This window comes from Emydura macquarii, unplaced genomic scaffold (genome assembly GCF_026122565.2).
Source record: "Emydura macquarii macquarii isolate MOO-44397 ecotype Brisbane River unplaced genomic scaffold, CSIRO-AGI_Emac_v2 contig_2205, whole genome shotgun sequence".
In the NCBI taxonomy this organism is placed as follows: Eukaryota; Metazoa; Chordata; order Testudines; family Chelidae; genus Emydura; species Emydura macquarii.
Genome location: NW_027132342.1, coordinates 33,324,968 through 33,349,296, shown reverse-complemented (window position 1 = coordinate 33,349,296; position 24,329 = coordinate 33,324,968). Strand labels below are relative to the sequence as shown.

Sequence of the window (24,329 nt, the reverse complement as noted above, 5' to 3'; positions counted from 1 at the left end):
TTTTTTATGAAAATGTGAAATATTCGAATCTCCTCATTTCCTAATCAATTGATTGTCTTGTCAGTTCAGTGTTGACAGCTGTTAGGATTCTGAATGCTATGCCTCTTTTAAGTCCCTCACCTTATAGTTTAGAAATATAGACAACTACACTCTTGATCTCAGATAACTATTTCTCCAAAGGAAGCACCTTACTAAGCATGAAAAGACCAGCATGGCTGCAAGGGTTATGGCTGCTCGTCAGCAGTCTGGGACTGTGTAACAGCTGAAAGGTTGGGGTGTCCTTATTCTCTGAATTTAGTCACCAAAGTTCTGCAGTACCCAGATGGCTCCTTTATGCTCTGCTGGTCTGATTATAACTCCTGCTATCAGTGACATAGTGTAGATACAGGTGTCAGTGTAATTTCTGCACCAATACCTGCCAGGTTCAGGCCTGTGACTGCAGATCTGCTTCCAGTATATAAGTGATATACTAATTTATCTGCTACATGGGTATGCCTCATTTTTGGCTATGTCCCAGCTTCGAACTACAATAAAATTAGTATGAAGTGAGAATGGTATTCCAAGGTAACTGCAATGTATCTTAGTGAAAACAATACTCTTTGGTATATTCTGAGTATTTCACTTACACTTTTAATTTCAGATTCCCTCCTGTAGTAAAGCTGTTTTTTTCTTTTTTCTTTAAATAAAAGAATCTCATTATACATTTGATCCAGAAAATCTCTTACAGGGAGGAGAATTGGAATATATCACTAAGCCTAGCCAGTGACGAGACCTGTATAGCATGAGGAAGGAATGAAGCAATAATTAGAAAAAATGAAGAAGCCTTTTATACTGATTGAAAAGCTGAGCATGTGATTTGAAAGCCAGAAATTTGGGAACCTTTCCAGGATAACCATTGCAATATTAATAAACAGAACAATGTAAATCTCCTATTACGGTAGCTGCTGAACCTGTCCCCTTCCCCGATTGTATGCAGTCTTTGTGCATGTCCTTATAAGTTTTGACAGTTTAATGAAAAATGAAACATCTAAAAAAATCTTATCTGATGTGTGACCTTGCATTCTGTGGCACTGGGTGGTTAGCAACCAATGTATTGCCTCAAAGGGATAATAAATTATGTTTTAAAGTGTTTGTTTGTTTTATTTGTGGTAAGGCAGATAGCTTCAAATTCTAAGGACTTTTTAAAGTCAGTCTGTCCATCAGAAGGAGTCTACTACGCTTCTTCATCCTCTGGGCTTTGGTACGTTATTTTAATTAAATGTCACATTATGGTGATACACAAACCATTTAAAATGAACAAATGTGGTTAAGAGGCATTGTTTTAAAATATTATTGCTTATGTGTGATGCACATCACTACTGGGTTTGCCTCAAAGCCATCTTGCTCTACATCAGTTGACCTCTGCCTCTACTTCCATGTCTACCTGTTTGACAATGTATAGGAAAACACCACAGAAATGGTGCCTTACCATAAATCTTGAGGCTATTATTTAACCACACAGTTTAGTGATTTTAAGGAAATCATAGCATTGCATAGCTTTTCGTTGAATGCTTCTGGGAAACTCAATTTGCTGTACATTGAAACAGAAATACATAAGACTATATTTTCCCACTTATTCTTTGTGCTGGTAACGTTGGCAGCTGGAGAAGTTAAGTGCATCACATTTACTATTTATAGTTTGTTGGCATAAAGTAATAGGCTAATATATTCCACCATTAATTGACTGGTTGCAGATAATTGCAAGTTATGTGAAGTACTAGGAAAATGTAGGCTACTCTTGAAAGCCTAATGAAATATACTGTAAACATCTGACAGAATTAATCACAGTTTCAGCAACTTTTTGCTTAAATGCTGTGTCCCTCTTCTCTGGTGGGCCTTACAGCTGGAGGCAAGGCTTTTCTAATGAGGGACCCCATTTTCAAAATGTTATCCTGCTGTAGAGGGAAATGTTTTATATTAGAACCAATGATGTTCTTCCTATCTAAGCACTCCGTTTAATTTAAATCTAGGTTTGACCAGATCAATATCAAACTTGTTAAGAAGACTACAGATTTCAAAATTTGTAGTCTCCTTATCAAAATTACACGTGACTGTAAGTGGAAAAAAAATTGTAGGCTCATCTTGTTACTTCTTGGCTGAAGTTTGCATCACAAAATGTGTGTCAATCACTATTTGGTCTCTGTTCTTAGTGTTTAGTCCAGGATTCAATGAACACTAAAGAAAGAATATCTGGAGGAGGGCAAAAATAACTGTTGCAAAAAGGGTAGGCTGATTAAATAACTGTTGTATTTAAACTGTCAGTGCAACAGCATGAAGGGTCTTTGTTTTCTGACATGTCCATTCTTAAAGTCTGAAAATTAGTGACCATATTTTTCAAGTAATTGGAGAAGCAGAAGGGAGAACATGAGTGTGTTTTAAATAATTTTTTCCTTACATGTAAAGAGGGAGTCATTTTCAGCTGTAGTAGCCATGGGTAAATAAATGAAACAAACCTGGACTTTTGCTCTCCAGTTTTAACTAGGAAATTTGACTTACTCACTACTTCCTCACTAGTCTGAGTTAAATAAGTTCCACATTAAATATACTGCCTACTAGACAATGAGAACTTCCTTTTCCCATTCAACTGATACACATCCAGCTTTAAAGTAGTATTGCTCTTATTAGACATCAATCGTTATTCAGACCTGAGGGAGATGTTTGATTTATGTATGTTTTAAGATGGGACTTATTACATTTGTTTTTTAACTCTTCTTTCTTCTCTTAAAAGATGTAATGTGTTCAAAAGCATGCATGGAAAGTTTTTTTGGATGATGATCCTATTGAAAAGATTGATCTGATCCAAAAACTATACTGCTCAATCACAGCTACTTAACTACCATAGCCTATTTGTACGTCTCTGACAGGCAGTTCAGTTTTGACATGTCACAAGAGAGAATACAGGGTCTTTTCTGGAGGAGAATAACAACGTGTGTGAATGTATAGAAGAGAGAGACCATGAAGCACATTTTTCTACCCAATAGAAGACTTTTTCTCTTGAAGTTAACTAATGCTTTCAGTAATAAAAATAATAATAATAATTAATAAAATTGCAATTGGAAACTAATTTTAATTGGCTAGTGTGGCATGTTAAGCTTCAGGAGGAAAAACCTGCCCTGGAAAAACCTGCACAGTCAGATAAGGCTTGCATAGGAAAGATAAGGGCGGTGACAAGCAGAATGGATTAATTGGTTGCCCAAGAGTTTAAGCCTATCGAGAAGGGTTCTTAGAAATACTGGAGAGACAACAAGAAAAGGAACTAAATTTAAGGATTCAAAAGTGTCTGAGATACAGAACTCTACTAATAATCTTTTAACAAAAGTAATAAAGTAAATAAGTTTGGACAATCAGGAAATGAGGAAGAACAAATAATTCCCTCTGAATTTGATTGCTTTTTGTTGAGGTAGAATTACAGAATTAGCGGATGAATGGAAAGTTGTAGTCAGTTAGTCACTTTGTTTAATTTTAACACATTTGAACAGTTTGGGTTCAAAAGTTCAATTCCAGCTCAAATGTTGTTAGGTTTATGTTCACCCAGGAGAGGCTGTGGCAGCAGAGATCCAAATGTGCACATGCAAAGAAAGTAGACAGGCCATCACCTTAAAACCTGGTTAAAAGATAATTAAAAAAAAAAAAAAAAAAGCACAATGATAAATGGCACTGTATCCACTTGGGGCAGATAGAAGGTGGGATACCATAAGCTAGACCCAGCACCACTGTCTTTTGAATAATTCCATTAATAATTTATAAAAAGGGAATGGTTGATAGAAATCATAGTTTATTTTAAAATGGGGGGCCTTGCAGATGCCAACAGGGACAAAGAAATAATACAAACAGCAGCTCTCAAACTAACAGAAATCAGCTTTGGAGGCTATTTGAAAAGTCTTTGCTGCTGACAAAGATAAAATATCCAGATTGCTTCCCTCTGTCTTTTTATCTCTATCCAGGACCCTACGAGAGGTGCTTTCTTGTTTTTTGTCCACTAAACTCAGAAGCCCCAGTGTCTCTCTGCAACTTGCATGTCTGCTTCAGGTTTTGTTTTGCCAAGTGTTTCTTTAGTATACAGTCTATTGTATTCAACTATGCAAATGAAACAAAAAAACAGAAGGACCAAAAACAAATGAGGACAAAACCAAATTGCAAAGCAACCTGAAAAATACAGCAGTTTTGGCTGCAGGCAAGAGCTGTTCAGTATTAATGAACATATAGATTTACAATCTGAAATAGAAAATAAATTGCATATATAAAATGTGAGACAACTCCAAGTAGCCTCACTCAGCACATCTAAAGTGACTTTTTCGTCTTCTCTTTAAAGCTGTTATATTACTACTTTTATGTTAACCACGTGCTTTTGCAGGTAAAGTATGGCACTAGTATTGAGAGGTTAAGGAGGTAGTTCATGTGTGGTTCTTTAATTTATGATCCATAATATAACCATTTTAGAACTACTGACCTAGATGAATTAGAAACACAGATGGAAAATAACAAAATGAGATTCCACTTGGAAAAATGCCAGTAAATATAGTGCATTGGAGGAAAATATGAAACATATGTTCAATGGAAGGGAAGAATTTAGGGAAGCAATAATACTGAAAGAGGTATGTATACCTATAGGAATGATAGTGGACAGTGAATTAGACGTGAATTTACAATGTGATATAGTGGCAAAAATATCCATTACAAATGTATTCCATATACTCAGATACGTTGTTACGGAGCAAGGAGGTGCTAATTCCTTATTACATGGCTCTTGTGTCGGTAGACAAGGAATATTATATTCACTTCTGGGCACCGTATGAGAAAATTATAGAAAAACTTCAGGGATACCATAGAAGAGTAACAAAAATGGTCATGGATTGATTTGATGAAGATTGACAAAGAGCTAAATGTGTATACAGTCAATTCTATTTATTAACTGCTTCTTGGTTCCCCTTAAAAAGTTGCCAGTAAATGGAAGGATTTCTGTTTTCAGGAGGATACATAGAAATAGAAGCATGGAACAATGATGCATTGCACAGTACAATAGTTATAAAATTGATTATTAACTTTCAGTTCAGTACAATGTGCTAAAGAAGAAAAACAAATGTGACACACGGTAATGGGTACACTGCATAGTGTACCAGAATGCTTAGAGCAAATTTCAGCTTGCTATGTGTCACAAAGACTAAAGCAGCACACAAATCTATGAAGAAAAAGCATTTAAAAGACACCAAAGAAAACTCATAAAACACATTGTGATGGTTTTGTATAGTGAGGTGAACATTACTACACTTAAAGCTCCTCATCTAGCTACTCATACAGAATAAAGCAGCATAAGTTTTTTTTCTCCAAATTGTTTGAAATGTAAATATTTTAAAGAACAAAATATGTCCAGCACTGTCTGCTTTTCGATGTTTGCCACCTCGAACTGTAAATCTTTCTCAGATTTGCACACCGTCTCATAACTGTTTTCAAAGCCACAATTCTGGAATATCCTATGGAAAATGTCAGCTGCACACAGCTGTTCTGTAAGCAAAGTTTCCATTTGTTCTTGCATTGTGACACACCAGCCTGTAGGTGCTTTAGAGCCACTAGGTCTCCAGAAGTTCAGCATTGGTGAGCTCACCTTCCTTCTCCAAATGACTGTCAAACTCAACAATGGTCTCGAGTTCCTCTCCTGTTAGATTTTTGTGGACTGAAATATTGGCAAGCACATCAATGTCCACCAGGCCAGCATTTTCAGGTGATGCAAACCTTCCCTTTCTGAAGCCGTTTGAAACAGTCTTGGAGAACAGCAGTCCATGACTCCTTAGCGAGATGAAGTGCATCAATCCAAGTTGTGTTTTTTGTAACATTCCATTGCTCGTAGGTGTGGGTCAGCATCCAGAGGGGGGATGGGGTGGGCATTAAGATGAGCACAGTCTTTGGCTGCATGACTGAAGTTGTGTTTGAAGGCAAGTGTTTTAACACAGCATGCTATAGCGCTAAGTTAGCTGAATGAGCAGGGCAATTGTCAATCAAGAGGCACACATGGCGGTCTTGTAGGTTCAGCTCCCTGTCCTAATTCTTTAGCTACTCTTCCAACAACAAACTTGTCATCCAGGCATAGACTGAGCTACTGTAGCTCATGTGCAGCTTTGAGTGTCCTTAGGGAAACAATGAGGACATCTATTCTTTCTGATCATTTCTCTTATGATCATGTTAGACTGTCCAATGCAATCATTTCCTCCTGCAAAACCCTTTTTTTTCAGCATGCCAAGGCCTCTGTCAGGAAAGTGTCAGCAAAAAAGACCAGTTGTATCCACACTGAAGATGTCATGCAGCTGGAATTGCTGGGTAGATTGTCCACCCTCCAAACAATAGCTGCTGGAAGGTCGGCGACTTGTTTCTTGCTTTAGTCGTGCTGAACAACATTGTGCCGTGAGCTAGCCATCTGAAGAGTTGCACTCCTCTGCTCTGCTGTCCGCTGACTTGCTTTTGTTTCAGCATTGGCCTGAAGAGTCAAGCACCTCGACCAAGCTTATGCTGAAACTGGGCTTCACCATTGTCTCCCCTCCTTTGCATAATATTGACACTTGTGACCTCTGTTTGTGCTGCTCTCCTGCCCCTGTAAAACGTTACGGGTGTGTTTCAGAATCGCATATGGCTGTTTTTCAAAACAGACTTTGAGCCATGAAACTTCTTAGCTGATCACACTTGCTTGGCACCAAGCTCATGTCAGGCCTCCAGAACCTGAACTTTATCACCAAGAGACAGGTCCATACATTTGGAAGCCATGGCATGCAGCAGAAGTGCTCAGCTGTGTGTGCTCAAAGCACATGCTCAGAGTGAAAAGATAGCACCTTTCCTCTAAAAAAACGAACAAACAAATAAACAAAACTTGCTAGTAAGTGGCATGGCTGTTGTCAATATCCAAATATCCAAAGATGTTAATGGGATGAGATTGGGTCCCAGAAATATGTTGCCATAAACTGGAAGTTGCAAATATCAGTATTGCTATTAAGCGGAATATACAGTATCTAGCTAAATGATGACTAAAGGGGGATTGAATGTCTACAAATAGAGGAGTAATGTGAACACCACCATGGAAAAGGATTATTTCTTATTGCCACATGAGGCTACAACTACAAATAATAGGAAGAAATGAAGAACCAGAAATTTTAGGCTGAATGTTAGGGAACATCTTGATAATGAGCAGTATTAGATTATGGAAAGGCTCTCGAGGGAAGTTCTGTGCAGCAGGAATGGGGAGGGAAATAACAATTTGGTTTCATGAACTAATTACTGAAAGCCCATGTCTAATAGGCCAAATGGGCTTCTGATGTCTCAATAGTTTACCAACCATCAATGATAAAATGCTTGTGCTGCACATATTCTAAGATAATGTAGGTACAAGAATTGGACAGAACTACACCTTGACTGTAATTTACAGGAAGATATTTCCTTGCTGTGGCAAAGGGACCATGCACACTATTTTATCCATACTGTGCATACATGCACCAGTATACAGTTTTATGCTATATGGGACATAAGACAGGAAGTGATCTCCTGGGAAATTGAGTCCAGCTCCCGGCTCTCACAGGCAACCCCGTCATATAATCCAACTTATAAATTTATCAAGCTCTATTTTAAAATTTCTTAAATTTATATGTTCCCACTACTCCTTTTGGAAGCCTACTCCAGAACCTCACTAAGAGGTTAGAAACCTTATTCTAATTTCCAGCATAAATTTATTCATGGCCAGTTTATATCCATTTGTTCTTGTGCCGACTTTGTCAGTTATCTTAAATAACACTTTTGCCCTGGTGTTTATCCCCTGATGTATTCATGGAGAGCAACCCTCTCTCCTTTCAACCTTCATTTTGCTAGACTAAACAAGCCAAGGTGTTTTACTCTCTTGTAAGTTGGGCTGTCCATTTCCCTGATCATCCTGTAGCCTTTCTCTGCACCTGTTCCATATTTACATTTGTCTTTCTTAAACATGGGTGACCCAAAACATACACAGGATTCCAAATGAGGTTTACCAGTGTCTGTTACATTGGCATTAATACGTCCCTATCTCTCCTGGAAATACCTCACCTGATACATTATTAGAAAAATACTCTCTCATGGTACAAATTAAAATAGCTATTTCCACCTGAATTCTGAAGCATCCTGAAGTTTCATTTAAAACAACAAAACATGAAGAGGAGCATCTTCTGGAGTGTTGTAGCACATTGCTTCTGTTCACTATTTTAACATGAATGAAAGAGTGAAAATTTCAGAATATTTAATGAACTCTAACATTGCAGTATGAAAACAAAAAGGTATGAAAAGCCATCTAATTGGTCATGTTCCCCTATTGAGTAAGATCAACAGTTTAAACAGCAAAGCATCTCACTGAGATTTTGTGTGTGCCTTGTCTCCTGAAGCAATGGAAGCTTCTGGTACAAAGAAGCATTTGGGGGGAAAAAACCACTCAATCTATCACATTTTTATTTTTGCCTATTATTTAACTAATGTTATAGCAGCAACTGATTGGGAAAGTGTAGGCATCATCTGAGTGACACCAGATTTTGGAGTTTCTAGGATAAGATGCAGAGCTTTCAGCATATTTTAATATTTTCACTGTGTGTCTGTGGGAAAAAAGCCAAGCGTTCGGGAGGTTGAACTCCTCCTTTATTTCGCTCACTCCCTGACCCCCCAACCCCAATTAAGAGTCTTCATAAAATTATATGGGGGAAGCAGAACGTGCATTGGAAAACTAAGAAGTCCTCTTTCCCTTTCCCCCACCATGCACACTTCAAAGGGAAAATGTTGTCACTCCAAAATGGTAAATTTGTGTTGCTTTTTTTTTAAATAACAGTCTGTCTCCTGACTGGTATTTTATGCACTGCAGTTTGTATGAAGCCACTTAAAAGCAAACTTGTCAGTTAAAATATAAAAGTGCTAATGAAAGTCATTTGATCAGTATATTGATAAAGCATTCTTCGTACTCCAGAGTGCTTTTCAGTTACAAAGCAATAATAAAATTACTTGAGGCCCACACAACTAAAATGGCTTAGGAAAAAGCCAATATGAAAAGATAAGGCTTAAATGTTAATGGTGTCAGTGTAAGATTTAACTGAACAGAGGTCTGCTAGAAGCACATTCCAGTCTTGAACCAATAAAAGTACAATCTCTTCTGTCCAGTGTTTTCAGGTAGTACCTAGATAACTGCCAAAAACTATGATATAAGAGATTGCAGAGCCCACTTGGGGAACATATCAGTGGATAAGGGTCACACAGCTATGGATGAGGTGGGGAAACGTGAAAGGCTGTGAAAGGGACCGATCATTTTTTGAAATTATACTTCATAGTATCCAGCAATGAAACTCATGAATTGGGAGTGGTGTGGAAAAATACCTCTAGGTGATAACCGTGGCAGTTACAGCAACATGGGCGTTTTGGCTAATCTTCAGCCAAAGTCAAACACAAAGATTTATGTACCTACTCTATTAAACAACTTAAACTTTAAGTGTTGCCCCTTTAAAAATGGAAATGGTGCAAAATTAGTACTCATGAAATCTCTGCCAGTTACAATAGTACAGTAGATTAGTGCCACTAGTTTTTCCTCCTTTGTATATTTGAGTTCAAATCCCATTTTATGTTATGAATAAAAATTAATTTAATGGTTTGTTCTTGCTAGTGCCAGTTTGTGTATTATACATCAGAACCTTACAAACGTTAGTAGGATTAGTTGTCTCGGGGCACTAAACTCACTTAAAATAAGAAAATATTGGTAATAAATCCCATCTAGAAGTACCCTGAATAAACAGAGCATGGTTCCCAAGAACAACTTGTTTCTAGAATTTACAACTATAAAAATTGTCTGGGAGGGAATTTAGCACACACCATAGCACATGCCTATTTTTAGAAGAAATGTAAAATAAGTTTGGTATTTTTAAATTACAAGTGTAAAATTAGCAACTTAACTGACTTTTGGCTGTGTGATGCCATAAATTAGGGGGTTTTATTTATTTTTTATATTGTTCAAAATCCCTTCCACATTCACACCCTTTATCCACAGATTAGGGCATACTTTTACAAGTTCACACTTACAGGACAATGGCACACAGAAATCTCTAAGGTATACACTCCAGACAACTACTGGAATTTTAAAATAGTGTTTTCAATTCATCTGTTTCTTCTCCCTCTTATTCCTTCTAAGTCAGACTTGCTTCTTTCTGGGGCATAGTACCAGCTCATTTGTATAGCTCTCTGTGCGTGTGCGCGCACACACACACACAAATTTACATTAACAATGGCATCACCTTCCTGGGAAGACAGAGATTTTCTTCTCTGAACCTTCTTATAGTAGTACTTTATAAGGGACCAGACAAACAAGAGTTGCTAACATAGTAATGCAACCTGAGTGGGATATATGACACTGCTCTCTCTGACCATCTCAAAGAATGGGAGACCTCTCCTGAGAATTAAACCCTAATCTTGCTCATGATAATGAATTTTGCTGATGCAAAAATCACAGAACCAGGTGGCTTTTTTAAAAATTGATTTTCAGGAGTGTCATTATATACACACATTATTTTCAACTAAAACCAAAAAGAGACCAATATGTTAATATTCTAAAAAATTCACTCTGTGCTCTGCTGACTTTGTCAGGCATTTTAGATCTGTAATATGCAAATACATTCTAATAGATTCTGTGTTAGTATCTACACTGATGTCTGGCAAGGAGCTTTTAAGGGGTGAATGTCAAGAATGATGCACAAGTGATTCTGTTTCCTACACTGCTTTTAGTAGTCAGTACAGTTTATTGTGCTGATGAGAACAAGAGGGCAAATACATAAGCCATGGTTCAACTAGATATGCACTAAATATCTCCATTAGACCATCTTGCATCTTTATAGCTCATCCCTTATCCACTTCTTTTGTCTGCTTTGGTGGCAAGAATTTTAGACTCTATCTTCTTCTTTGGTTGTGTGTGCAGTGTCTGGATCACTGAGGAATACTATACAAGTAAAAACAGCTACATTTTAACATATATTGGGTGGGAGAAAGGGCTATCAAATTATTTTAACTCTTCACTAGTTAGCAGCTGAAGTCTTAAAAATATTACTGTATCCATTTGAAACATCCTCAGCTTTCTAGCATTTATTAATCAGTATCAGCGAGTGATCACTCTTCTTTTTGTTTATAGTGCTAGAGTCCTCCTTGAGGAATGAATCTAACTAGTATCTCTAATATCTTTCCCCAAGCCTATCTAAATGTTTATCCTGAGGAAGTCTTTCATGTTTTCTCAGTTTTGGAGGTCTGAAATGCTCTTTGACCACTCAACCAATTATCTCAATTAATCACTTGTCACAAGTCCGATCAAGATTAGGTTTGTAGGCTTTCCAAAAATGTTTATTGGTCTTCTTAAAGCTGGTAACGTTATTTGTTTAAAAATGTCTTCAAAGAAAAATGGCCTCTGATGTGGAAAATTCAATTCTTTAGTAAGTTCCAGGTTTCTGACCCAAAAACCATTTTTTGTTTATTTTTGAAACTCAAAACAACAAAAACTTTTAAAAGCTGGGTTGATGCTTTTTACAGAAAATCATTATTGAAATATTTTACTATTTTCCAAGAAGCTTTATTAGGGAGGCACAATATGCTAGACTTATAAAATGATATAACATGTTATGGCAAATAGGCTGTAGTCATAACAGGGAGAAGCATGTGCATTTTACTATTTAGTGAATTTTTGTGTATTTTGGCAGTCTGAATTTTGGCACAAAAATCCTGGCAATCTCTTTGCTTTGGACTCTTGGGAATACCAATTAGCATCTTATGTTACTCAAATGTATCCTTCAATACAAGTTTATCAGTATATTAATTTCTCAGTCACTGTGCATTCGGAAGGGGAAAGATGTATTGTGAGCCAAGCACTGGACTGGGGTCTGGGTTCAATTCTTTGCTCTGCCACAAAGTCTGTGACCTTGGGAAAGTCACTTAATCTCTCTGTGCCTCAGTCCCTTACATCTGTCAAATAAGGATAATAGCTCTTCCTTGGAAGGAAAGATGATTTTGTGATTAGGACTCTGGAACAGAACTCAAGAATTCAGGGAGTCACTTTTCTTTGAGACAGATCCCCTGTGTGACCCTTCTAAGTCACTCTTTGTACTCACTTCTTCAACTGTAAAATGGGGATAATACTTCTCTGTCTGTAGAATGGGGATAGAGGATTTGTCCAGAGAGCTTGTTTTCCAGGGTTCATGTTAGCATTTACTAGTATTTGAGATGCACCAATATTACAGCCACAGAACCTATATCAGTTTCTAGTGTGAGAAGTGGATAGAAGCAGGACTCGGAGAATGGAAATATAGTGTAAAATCTTGTTGTAAAATCTTGCATTTGGCAGGAATGGTAAGGCAATTGTCCAGGGAAAATAGGAATTGTGCACCTTATACAGTTTCCAAGATGCTAGCAATTTTGAAAAACCTTTAAATTACACCTTGAATAAGAGGTTTTCCAAGAGAGTTTTAGAAGAAAGAAAGAAAGAACATGTGGAATATCAACCTTCAAATGTTTAAGACATATGTGTCAAGAAAAGGCACAATTGGAAGTGAAAGAACTTATTAGAAGGTAATTTTGTCCACTGGAGCCCATAGTATAAATGCAGCTTTCTGATCCCTAATTCTTCACCTCATGATTTAAACTTAGTCAGTGAAAGAGTTATCAACTTTGTTGCAGTAAGACATGGATAAGAACTGCAATCCAGCTGTTTTTTAATAGAACTGCCAACTAAATATAAGTGATGTACCTCTCCCTCTTGGTTTAATAATGGATGTTTAATGTATTGAACTTCAATCAGCAGTGTCAAGAAATCAAGGTAAAGGAGGAGGTTGCACTACAGTTTATGGTAGGTACCCGCAAATATATATTGTAAAAAGTGCAAAAATGTCTGAGTCATTAGTAAAGTTGGTGACCAAACAGTGGTGATGTTAACATATAGATCTCATAACTTAGGGAAGAGATTGATGCACTGTTCAGTGGTAATGGGGTCACCGCTCTCACACTTTGTCTACTGGGCCCGATATCCTGGCAGCACCTATACCCATTTTATGTCAGTAACGCTGTTAACATGTTCTGTAGTTGATACAGACAGTTCACTGCTGCAAAGTTAGTTTGGCACAAGAGATGATTTCTCTTAACTATAATATTGTTTCCTGGCTGTACAGTCTTCGTTACCAACTTGTACAGTCTTGGGCCTCTTACAAGTAATGCCATTGTGCCAGATGTATGATTCATTAGGCTCTGAACTGAACTCTCCACAGTTCTGTAACAAAGGATTTTTATAAAATAGCATGACTGCTGGTCACTTGGGACAAAGCCAGTTTCAGATGAGATGCCTGAAACAAAAGGTTAGATTCCATTTATATACCCAGCACCTGCCCCGCTGGGTCTCCGCTAGTGCACTCTGTTCAAGCTGTACACCTGATGATAAAGCACCACCCACCATTCCCAGCAGGATCATGAGTGCTGAAAGCCAGTCAGTAAATGATTGACAGCTTGATGAAAGTACCTCAGCTGGACCATGTGGTTAAATGAGACGGAATTCCCATTGGACACATACTTCTAGGAACTAATATGATTATTGCAATCTACCGGACAAGTTGTCTAATCTCATGAGTTTGTCTACTGGAGAAGAGAGGTGGACGCGTGGTATCTTTACGAGTGTTAGCATTGTCAGCATAATTAGCACACGCCAGTGATTTGCAATGATTGTGAAAGATCATGTCAGGTCAGAAGATTGCTTTAAATCATTCTTGGGAGCTTTTGTTAAGCTTTTCTAAGCTTTCACATCGGGCTCACAGGAAGTGCTTGTTACATGATGTCGAAACAACAGAGATAGAATTGTGTGACGTTAACTGACGATTATTCAACCTATAAAAGAACAGGGGAGAAAATAAAAAGTCAACAATTACTGAAGATGTCAACTGTTACCAAAGTGACAACAACTTTATGGATGCAGAAGGAATGCTGTGTAATTTATCATGTAGTCTGTAGAATACTTGCTTAGAAATAACACTTTAGATAATTATTTTAGCAGCACATTCATCTATTGCTTTGATGCTTTCCAGGCCACCTTATTCCATCCTGGTGACTGAGATGCCCTCATCAATGTCTTCCAACACCCACAGAGTTTTTCTCCAGTCTATTCAGTACACGGCCATCAAGATCATCATCCCACTGCATCACACTAACAGCCCTTGGAATCCATCCACTGGCTCATTATTCTTGTCATTGTCTTGAAGGCTCTGTATAACTCTGCCCCTCCTTACCTGTTTTCACTTATCTTAAAACATCACCCTTACTCTGCCAGTGGTGCTAATCTCAGCATCCCACTTTTCCAAAAATGATTTTTGTACTTTGATCAATGCCACTTCTTGCATGTGGAACACCCATCCTGAACTGTTCTACAAAGCCACTTCCCTCTCCTCATTTAAATTCCTCCTTAGATGCTTACAAGAAACTTGCAGACTAAACCACTTACACATATTTTTCTCATTTATCTTATGAGTAAATTCATTTACATGAAGGGGAATGGTTTTGCGTTAGCAATAAGGGGCATAAAGATGGTGAAGTTGAAGCTGGGAATTACTGTGGGGGAAGACAATGGGATTGAATAGTGGAGGGGACGATAGGACAGGAGAGTTTGTGTTCAACTTTGTTGTGAGAATTTTTTATTGAGTAAATTTGTGACTCGTGCAAGGCGTGCCTATCCTCAATGATGGCTTCACTTGTATATTGTATCCTTTTCCTTCATCTGTCCATAGCCATACCCTTCATCTGTATATTTTCATTTCAGCTGGCAAGCTCTTTGTGTTAGGGAGTGTCATCTTCTGTTTTTGAGAACACCTAGCATATTTTGAGTGGTCCCACAATCTAAATAATATCAAAATGTAGATTGTTTATAGACACGACATGCCTGGTGTCAGATATATATATTTAAAGAAATGTTACTCTTGGGAGTATAAGCGGTATGGCTTGACATGCGTTTGCTGAGTATCCAAGATACAAGTACATTGTAAGGAGGTTTAAATGGTAAGCTTTCAAGGCTGAAGGTTTTAAAACAACATCATTATATTGTTGAAACAGGTAGCAAAGTTTATAAAAGCATATTGCTGAGTCAAGGGAAACCATTTTTACTACCATCTACTTTGTCTAGGAGAAAAGGTTTAGAGCATCAGGTTGTTTTACATTCTATAGCTAAGTTCAGAATGAGAGACTGTTAGATTTTTGTATAGTATTAACTTAGTCACAATCAGCTGATTGGACTGCAGGAGGGGAAAAAAGATTTTTTTGAAAGATGATTTATAGAATGCTGCCTGGCATCTTCTGCACACCCCCCCCACCAAATTATATATATATATATATATATATATATATATATATATAAATAAACACACTTTTCTTCACCTACTTGTGCAGGCTCCTTGTCTCCTGAAATCAATAATCCTTCCTTTATTTATTTTTTTAACAAACTGGAACACTATCCCCTTCTTCTCTTCCTTTTCTCCTTTCCTCTCCTCCCAGCCCTTTCCCTTTAATAAGTGACACTGCACAATAGAACTGAACTGAATAGCTACGAAGTGATAATCAGTATGTGTTACTTTAAAGGCCAGTACTTAAACCATTCAGTGAAATGGCTCAGGCCAGATAAAAAACTCACTCAGACCAGAAAGAGCTTGCAGGTTATATGTTTGACATTCCTCTCTGAAACATATTAAATCGAGTATAACTGAAGAGGACAAGCTCAAATACTTCAAAAGCACCTTAATACATTTTAAATCTTATATTAGCCAATACGTGATGTTGCCAAAAAGCTGTTGATATGCCACAGGCAACTATTAGAAACTCTAGTGTATACTACTTTTCGTTTTTGTTAAAGAAGTGATATTTGCATGAAAACAGGATCTCTGTGTGATGATGCGAGTTACCTTGAGAGTTAGCTAGATGGCACTGGAACACACTTGTGTTGCTTTTTTAAAGAAACTGTTATTTCAAGAACAATCCTTGTTAGCTAGAAGTTAGCTAGGAATAAAGAATCTGTGAAATGTTTCTCTTTTCTAACCATATACAAACACTTCTCTTTTCTAACTGTATACAAACAATTCATCAGCATGCACTACTTTTTTAAACGGATGTTTCTGATGATTCAAGCCTCTCCAAATCAACCAATTGTGGTATCAGAGGATAATGAAATGGGATAAATAAATAATGCTGGAACTGTCATAAGTCATTAATTGGTTTGAGATTTTTTATTTTTTAATACTAAAACGCCATAATTTTGATATCAAAATAAAAGGCACTCCTTTCTCCTCTCACTGACTGTAATTGAGTCTGTGACCCACAGTTCCATGGGACAGCTGTAGTGGGACAGCGTGCTTAGCAAACTGATTTTTGACCCATACTCTTCACAAAAAAGAATGGTGGGATAACAGAGAAACATATCATATTGCAAAACATTTAATAAATGCTACCAGTGACACTAGCTGCAGCATCAGTAATAACATTAGATGTTCCAGCCTGGGTTCCTGTTCTTGTTAATAAGTGCGTCACTGCACTGGGGAGTTAGAGTAAGGACACTGCTCATAAGTTGCTGCAGGATCAAATATGAGCAAATTATAGTATTAAAAAGCAAAGCCCAAACCTTCTCCTGCCACCTCCACATAAAAAAATGCTCAACCAAGCAAGAACCCTATTCTTTGCAGAATCCTTGAATTCTCAGGCACCAGACATTAATCTGCTGTCATCCAAGCTGACCAAAATGTCTTCTCAGATGCACTTCCCGCCTCATGTGGCTGTTGCTGACATTGTCATCCAACAGCATAACCACTGTGTTTTCAGAGCTAATCCTTTAATGCTTCCAGGATTTCACAAACAATTGTCATTTGTATTATCAGGTTCTCCTTAGTTTAAAAATATGGTTGGAAGAGAATGGATGGGATTTAGTTGTCATGTTCTTATCCCAGAAGGAAATTTAAAACAAAAAACTTACGGAAGCCCTCCTCCTTGTCCTGGAAGGGAAACCGAACCAATCCAAATCTCTTTACACACTGTCCAAACATACCTGTCAATTGGACAGCTGAACTGGTTCCAGTACTGTTTAAAAACTACTCTATCTTGGATTACAGGGAACCTAACAAGCCTCAGCTGTTTCTGATCTGTCTTTTAATTCTTGCTTTCCCATCATGGAGTCAGAAGTCTTCTCAATTTGGCCATACCCTTGGACCATCCTAGGCTTTTAAGAGATGATAAACTTTCACACGGAGTTTTTGCTATCATGATTTATATCTTTAACTTTGAGATTAGACCACTGTAATATGCTAGATGTGGGGCCATACCTTAAATCCACTTGGAAAATGAAATTAGTGCAAAAAGTGGTGGCGCAGTCACCTAGTTGAGTTTCTTACTGTGAACACGGAGCATCAGTATTCTGTGACCTGCATTGTCTCCTTTTAGGTTTCTGGGTGGTGTTTAAGGGGTCATTTCTGACGTATAAAATCTGAAATGGATCAGGACCTGATCTTCTGAGAGATTGCCTTTTTTCTTGTCTGTTGCATCTGTGCTTGACCTGGAGCCCTCTTGCCTGAATACAGAGTGAGTTACTGGAAGGACACTTTCTGTGAGGGGCCTACAACTTTGAATTCACTCACTCTTTTTTCTCTCCTCCTTTACACAGTTCACAATGGTGTTGCTAACTCTCAGAATTTTACCACAATTCTCATAATACTTCCTGTTCTTCTTAAAGCCCCAATTCCTGGTGTCTTGTGGTTGTGAGGAAGTCAAGCTTTCATTTAAAATAAAAAGTAAATGTTGAGCCCTTGTGGTTACAGAGAAAAGTTTGAAAATGTTAACCTTAAAGACTCAAAACCCAGAAGGCTAATAAAAAGAACATAACGTATTTTAAAATTCTCTTGAATTTTAAGCTAGTTTCATGAGGTTTATGGAGTCTGACTCATATTGAACTGAAAACAGCCCAACTAGTCTGGGCTAGGCAACATGCACTGAAGATTTTTTTTTTTTTTTTTTGCATGGGAGGAGCGAGATTAATTTGGGAGATGGTGTATTGCAGGTGTATTGTAGGCTGGGATCGGTGGCTAGAGCAGAAGTCCTTTTTATTCTCACTTCTGGTTTCGGGAAATTGCTGTGTTTTACTTTTGTGCGTGTATTTTTAATACACATGAAAGGTACATAGAGCCTTTGGCACTTAATGTTTTTTCTAGAAATCAAAATAAAAGACAGAAGAAGAGTCCAGAATAAATACCTAGTAATATTAATTTTTATAAGTATCTAAAATAGCTGGAAGAGAGGCACAAATACTGGTGCAGAGAGCTCTCTTGGCCCTTTACATTTTGCTGTCTGGGATTTCCTGCTGTGTGAGTGAATGAATAGTGAATGCTGGAATTTTTAATGACTGGAAGAGAAGATTATCTCCCTTCAGGCTGACTGTTGGCAAATTTAGCAGTCTCATTCCCACCTTTTATTTTTTTTATTAGTATTTTTTGAATCCTCGTATAACTTTTAACTATTTCAAAAACTTCTTCTGTTCCTGGAATAGGACATGATGAGCTACAGCTACATGGAGTTCTAAATCAATGCTTGCCTCATGAACCAAATTTTATACACCAAGACTTAGACGATCTGTCAAGTGCATAATAAAAGAATATTTGTTTCAAAGGTTACCTGAATCTTTTTTGTAAATTAGGTAAGTGAAGAGAGAGGTGCTGAATTTCTTGAATGGCAAAATTAAGAGGGGCATAAGTGATTTAAAGCCTGTTGTATCCCCCTTTTGTTTTGTCTTTGTTGCTCTCATTGCTCTCCCAAAGTCATGTCTGACTGGTTCTTGTTCTATTGTGAGGCATCAACTTGCTCCATACTACAATGTCACAGCTATTAGGTCATGTCTTTGTGGAGCCTACAACTACTGCAAATAAATAAATAAATTAATTAAAAAGTGTTTAGAACTGACTATGTGGGAAATACTCCTCTTTAAATGGAAATAAATGCAGATTGCATTAATTTCAACGCCCCTCTGGGGATGTGCATAGTTAACACAGTTGCAGGATGATTTAAAGGCCTGTTTCTTCAGTTACCCTTAAGAGTCTGTGAGCATGGAGGTTTCCAGCTGTCAGAAGGTACTGTGTGCATTTCAGTGAATTCTTAGTTATATTCTTCTTAGGGAGGGAAAGGCGAAGGGCAGAACAACAACATCTCCTGAAATTCAGCAAAATAGGCACTCCCCTGTCTGGTGGATAGAGGCTTAGGGACTCTCAGTCCCTTGGCTTCTTTGAAAAACGATCCTTTAAGTATTGTCCCAAATCCACCCCTTCCCACTCTTGGTTCTGTCTTTCCCTGCCTTTCCTCACCCACTCCACACATACGCTCTCCCACCCCCTGTATTGGGACTGACCACTGCTTGAATGCCCTAGAACCAATGTTCCTAGAACCTGTGTAGTGTTCTTCTCATGTTCAATTGGGGCATTCCACTCCGAGCTGAAGGAGCAGGCTGGCTGGCAGTAAGGGGTTGAGATTGTTGGGTCCAGTGTAAAAGAAGGGTAGTCCTAGCCAAACTAAAATTGTTGGCAGCCATTGTGTATGTGGGATGTCTGTATAAGAAAGCATTAAAATGCTGGAACTAAAAAATCAAATCAAATCTCAAACCATAAAAGTTGCCTTCCTGGTTTTCATTCTCTTACTCAGATTATTTGATCTCTTCTTTTTCTTTATTACCATTGATATTTTTTTAACTGCTCAATTTTTTTTTCTCTTCCTATTCAATTTTCTTCTCCATAGGAGTGGGAGGGAGATAAGAACAATTTTATCCTCTTCTTTTCTCTCATCCCTCTACAACGTTCTTGTGTCCCAGTGTCTCCTGCTTCCTGTAGTTCTGTTTTTTGTCCTCCTTTTCCTCTTATTCCATATTATCCACTTCCCTGCTGAGCCTTCCCTCCCTAACGCCTCCCTTCACTACAGCAAAGAAGCTTCTTTGAAATTCTTACTGATATCAAGAGAGGGAGAATTCCAAGCTTATATCTGACCTTTCTGTGTGTGGTAGTAAATAGTCATGATAGGATTAACTGGGTTACCCAGGGTATTATGGGATGGAGTCACTCAAGTGCCACCTCTCCTTTATTTTCTGTTTGAGTCAGTGGGAGTCTCCTACCTCCCTCAAACTCTCTTGTGGTACAGTTAAATAAAATAGCAAATTGCCAACCTGAAATCTTGCAAGTAGACTGATTTCTGTTGCACTGAGCTGTCCATTTACAAAACACATGTGGAAAATTTCTCTAATACAAGGGTTTTGGTGGAAGCACAAAATGCTAAAATGGGGGCAAATTTGGAGTTCAATTGAAAAACAATCCCAATATTTAGCCCATCTCTACTAATACACTCCTTTCTAATCCGCACACTATTATCACCTGAAAACTAACTGTAGTTCCTGATGACAACTAGAAGAGGCCTTTCTATATCCTAGCAGGCAGCTGTGACCTACCATTCTCTATCAGCTAAAATTGCTTTGGCTATTCTCATGAACTTGGAACCATCCTCTCCAGGTTTTCCTTTTTTCCCCCAATTAAGAACTATAAGGCTTCTCCATCATCTTGCTTAAGAATATGCTGGCAAATGAAGTGGCTGGTGATTAACATTCCAAACTGTTTGCTTCGTTAGCATTGATCATGCTTTGAAAGATTACTAGTTGAAATTGTCAAGGAAATGCTACAACCCTGCTTTAACGAGAGTTGCTGCTTAGCTGTTTTAAGGAATAAAGTTTTGGAATGATAATCATCATGTACTATTTATATTTAAGTAATACCTGGAGACCCCACATAGAATCATGGCTCTATTTTCCTAGAAGGTGTACAGATGTAAAAGAAGACACAGTCCTTGCCCCAAAGAGGTTACAGTGTAATTTAAGGCAAACAAAATAGGGAAAAAAATTAATAATGGACTTTTCAATCTATCGGAGAAAGGTTTAACATGATCCAATGGCTGGAAGTTGAAGCTAGACAAATTCAGAATGGAAATAAGGCATAAATATTTAACGCTGAGAGTAATTAACAACTTACCAAGGGTCATGGTGGATTCTCCATCACTGAATTTTTAAATAAAGAATGGATGTTTTTCTAAAAGATATGCTGTTCGAATTATTTTGGGGAAGTTTTATGGCCTGTGTTATACAGGAGATCAGGGTAGACTATCATAATGATTCCTTCTAGCCTTGAACATTATAAATCTATTAATATTTAAATATACATTATTGTCACCTTGATTTTGGTGGGGAAGAAGGGATGTGTATGTACATTAGTACAGTTGATAGCAGGAAAGTAGGTTACATCCACACGCCCTGAGGCATGCCTGCTGGTGGCCTGGGTCAGCTGACTTGGGCTTGTGGGACTTGTGCTGCAGGGCTAAAACGTTGCTGTGTAGATGCTTGGGCTGGAGCCCACGCTTTGGGACCCTCCAGCCTCTCAGGGTCTCAGAGTTCAGGCTCGAGCCTGAGCCCAAATGTCTCCACAGCAATTTTTCAGCCCCAGAGCCTGGGTCCTGTGAGCCTGAGTCAGCTGACTTGGGCCAGGCATAGGTTTTTTCCCCCAATGTAGACATACCTGTAGACATCAAGGCGATGTATTCTGAATTTACCAATTGAGGAATACTGTGTAACTTAGAAGCTAGTGAAGGTAGACCTGTTGTGACACTGCAGAGTCCGACACCACACCTTGGTCACCCCTTCCACCCATCATTAGCAAAGCAACTTTAGAAATAAAAAAACTAGAAATCATGAGCTGTATTTCCAGCATGTGATACAAATAAGTGCCCTGTCCCATGGGTGTCTATGACATCTACGCCATTACTATTATGTCGTAAAAAGAGCAAGAAGTTGATGGGAATATTCAGAGGGTGGAGTTTGTTGGTATGGGACTTCGTATTTTACCTGTGGAGTAATATTACTTCCCAGTGCTGTGTCATTGCCCCTTTGCCAGTCACCATCCTGCCTCAGAGCACAGTTTGCTTTGTTTATATTTTGCAGTGCCTGAACATGGGCAACCCAGCTCATTTGCTTTGTTCTGATTAATTATGTAAACCTGCTAGTCTGTACCAATCTGTGTTTTATATCAGAAAGCACCTATTAAAAATAAACAAACAAAAAGCCCGCATTAGGAACACTTTAATGGGAATTCAAGGATTTTTGTTGTAGATGTTTTTACTTAGTAGTAAGGGTGTCTGTATAATATAATATAATTAATATAATATATCCTTTTTCTAAGTCCTGTCTTTTTGGAGCTCCATAAGACATCCCACACTCATTAAACAGCTTTCTATGATGATAACTTGGAGAGGAGACTGCCATACCTCAGCCTTCCCACTGACTGAAGTTTCATTATAAATTGTCTCTTTATGTTTCCAAAATGCTGAGTTCTCAAGCTCGACTCCTTAATGAGACTGGAATGTATTTCATAATGGCTGGTTTGTTGCACCAAAGCCACACAGAATGTTGCAGTTTACTTCATTGATGCTGGAAACACATTTGCAATGCAATAGACCTGCTAAGGGGAGATAGAGACGAATCTCTCTTTTTCCAAATTCAATTACTCTTTTCAATTACTCTCAATTATTCTTTTTATTTAATTTCTCCCTCCGTTAGATTTTTTTTCCCCCCTTCCAAGTGTGGAGAAAACTATTTGGATAATGGAACTGAAGATTAAAAAACAAAACAAAACTTTATTTTCTCTAAAAGAATACTTTCTTCACATTTCCTTCATAAAGGCTGGATTGTTTCACAGCTAAACTAATTTGACCACAGCACATTGCTTGGTGGGAAGTGTTAAACCTCTTATGTTAAGCTAAACAAGATTACTGTGAAAGCTGGCATTCAAGTAGCTGTTAGTGTAATGGGTTAGGGGCTCCAGTATACCCCTTGCAGTTCCAGTAATTGAACTCTTTAGGTACTTCAGCTTCTAATAGTTTGCTTTAGAAGTAACTTGCCATTGGTGCGCAAGAGATTGCTAACTGCTTGATTTCCTCACATTAGTTTAATGAAGAAGAATGAGTCCCCATGCCAACTATAATACCATGAAATGGAATAAGTCTCGCCATCCATATTCTTTGCTCACCATTTCCTGTTCCAATACTGCATTACTGAAATCAGTAGGAGCTTTGCCACTAACTTAGGTTGTGGATCAGACCCCAACAACCCATTTCATGTTTTTTTAGAAGCATTCAGTTCTGTATTAGCCTGATAGGAAAATTAACTATATTAGAGGTAAGTTGAAAGGAATCTTGTAGCATTTATGCTTCATGTGTAAAAAGGCGAAAGTAAATTTGACCACCTGGTGTGGAATCTCTCATTTTTCTTAACTTGCTGCTCAAGTTTCTTAAGTGTTTTCAGTGGTGGGTAAACATTTTTATGTTTTATGGTCTTTTACTGTAGTATACCTTTGCAGCATTCCTTTGTAGGGTTGTCAAGCATTCATTATTTGTGTAGCTGGCAAATGATATTTGCTGAGAAATGTCTAATTTGTTCTTTCCATTCTTTTTCTAATAGGTTTTCATTGCAATTTCCAATTTAGTACAATAAATGGAGAATGAATAAAAACACAGAAATTAGCATAGGACATAGCAAGTCCTCTCTCTTTCAAATTAGTCTTTGAGTATTGCTGATTCCATAAGAAATGACTTGATATAACAAAAAAGTGGAGCAAATGAAATCCTGTTATTAAAATGTTAATTCCCTAGTTCTTCTTGTCTGAGATTCACAGCACTGCTGGACAAGGTTTCCGAAGAACACCCTTTCCCTTTTTACCATAAGCTTTGAATATTTATCTGCTGCTCTCTTCAATCTGGTACATTTGAAATTCCAAACATATATCACCAGCATTTTACTGCAATTCTTTATATAGTTATCCGATTAGCTACAAAGGTGTCTACTCCATAGGTATGACTGGGATGGATGACAAGTAGGCTTCTAGTTGTGTTTCAGAACATTAGTTTTTGACTTGGGAGTTATGGTAGGACTTCCTCATAGTGAATTTAGAAATCCAGGTTCCATCAGTACTGGAGATCATGTACTGCTTATTTGCACATTCTTTCTGAATTATTTTTAATCTGTTATAGGGAGTGACTTCTGACTTTTAGGAGTGTAATTCCTCATTTGTTTGTAAACGACAGATCTAGAGACTTGCTCCTGAGACTTACTGATTGTTATGATGCCACTAGCTCTCTTTGGTTCCCACCATATGAAGAAATGTGACATTGTAACATGGGCCAATCAAAAGCTTTCAGAGATC

General features: G+C 37.8%; 1 protein-coding gene across 6 annotated transcripts in view; it reads left to right on the top strand.

Moving 5' to 3' along the window:
* The window catches only part of TMTC2 (transmembrane O-mannosyltransferase targeting cadherins 2), a 330,806-nt gene that overhangs the window by 159,286 nt on the left and 147,191 nt on the right, over positions 1-24,329 (top strand). Inside the window, exon 1 of one of the 6 annotated variants that reach the window (XM_067559874.1) lies at positions 18,583-18,748. The exons of the other annotated variants lie outside the window; for them this stretch is intronic. The gene's annotated coding sequence lies outside the window, so the exon portion shown is untranslated. Of the gene's footprint in view, positions 1-18,582; positions 18,749-24,329 lie in introns of those variants that run through there. 6 annotated transcript variants of the gene reach the window in all.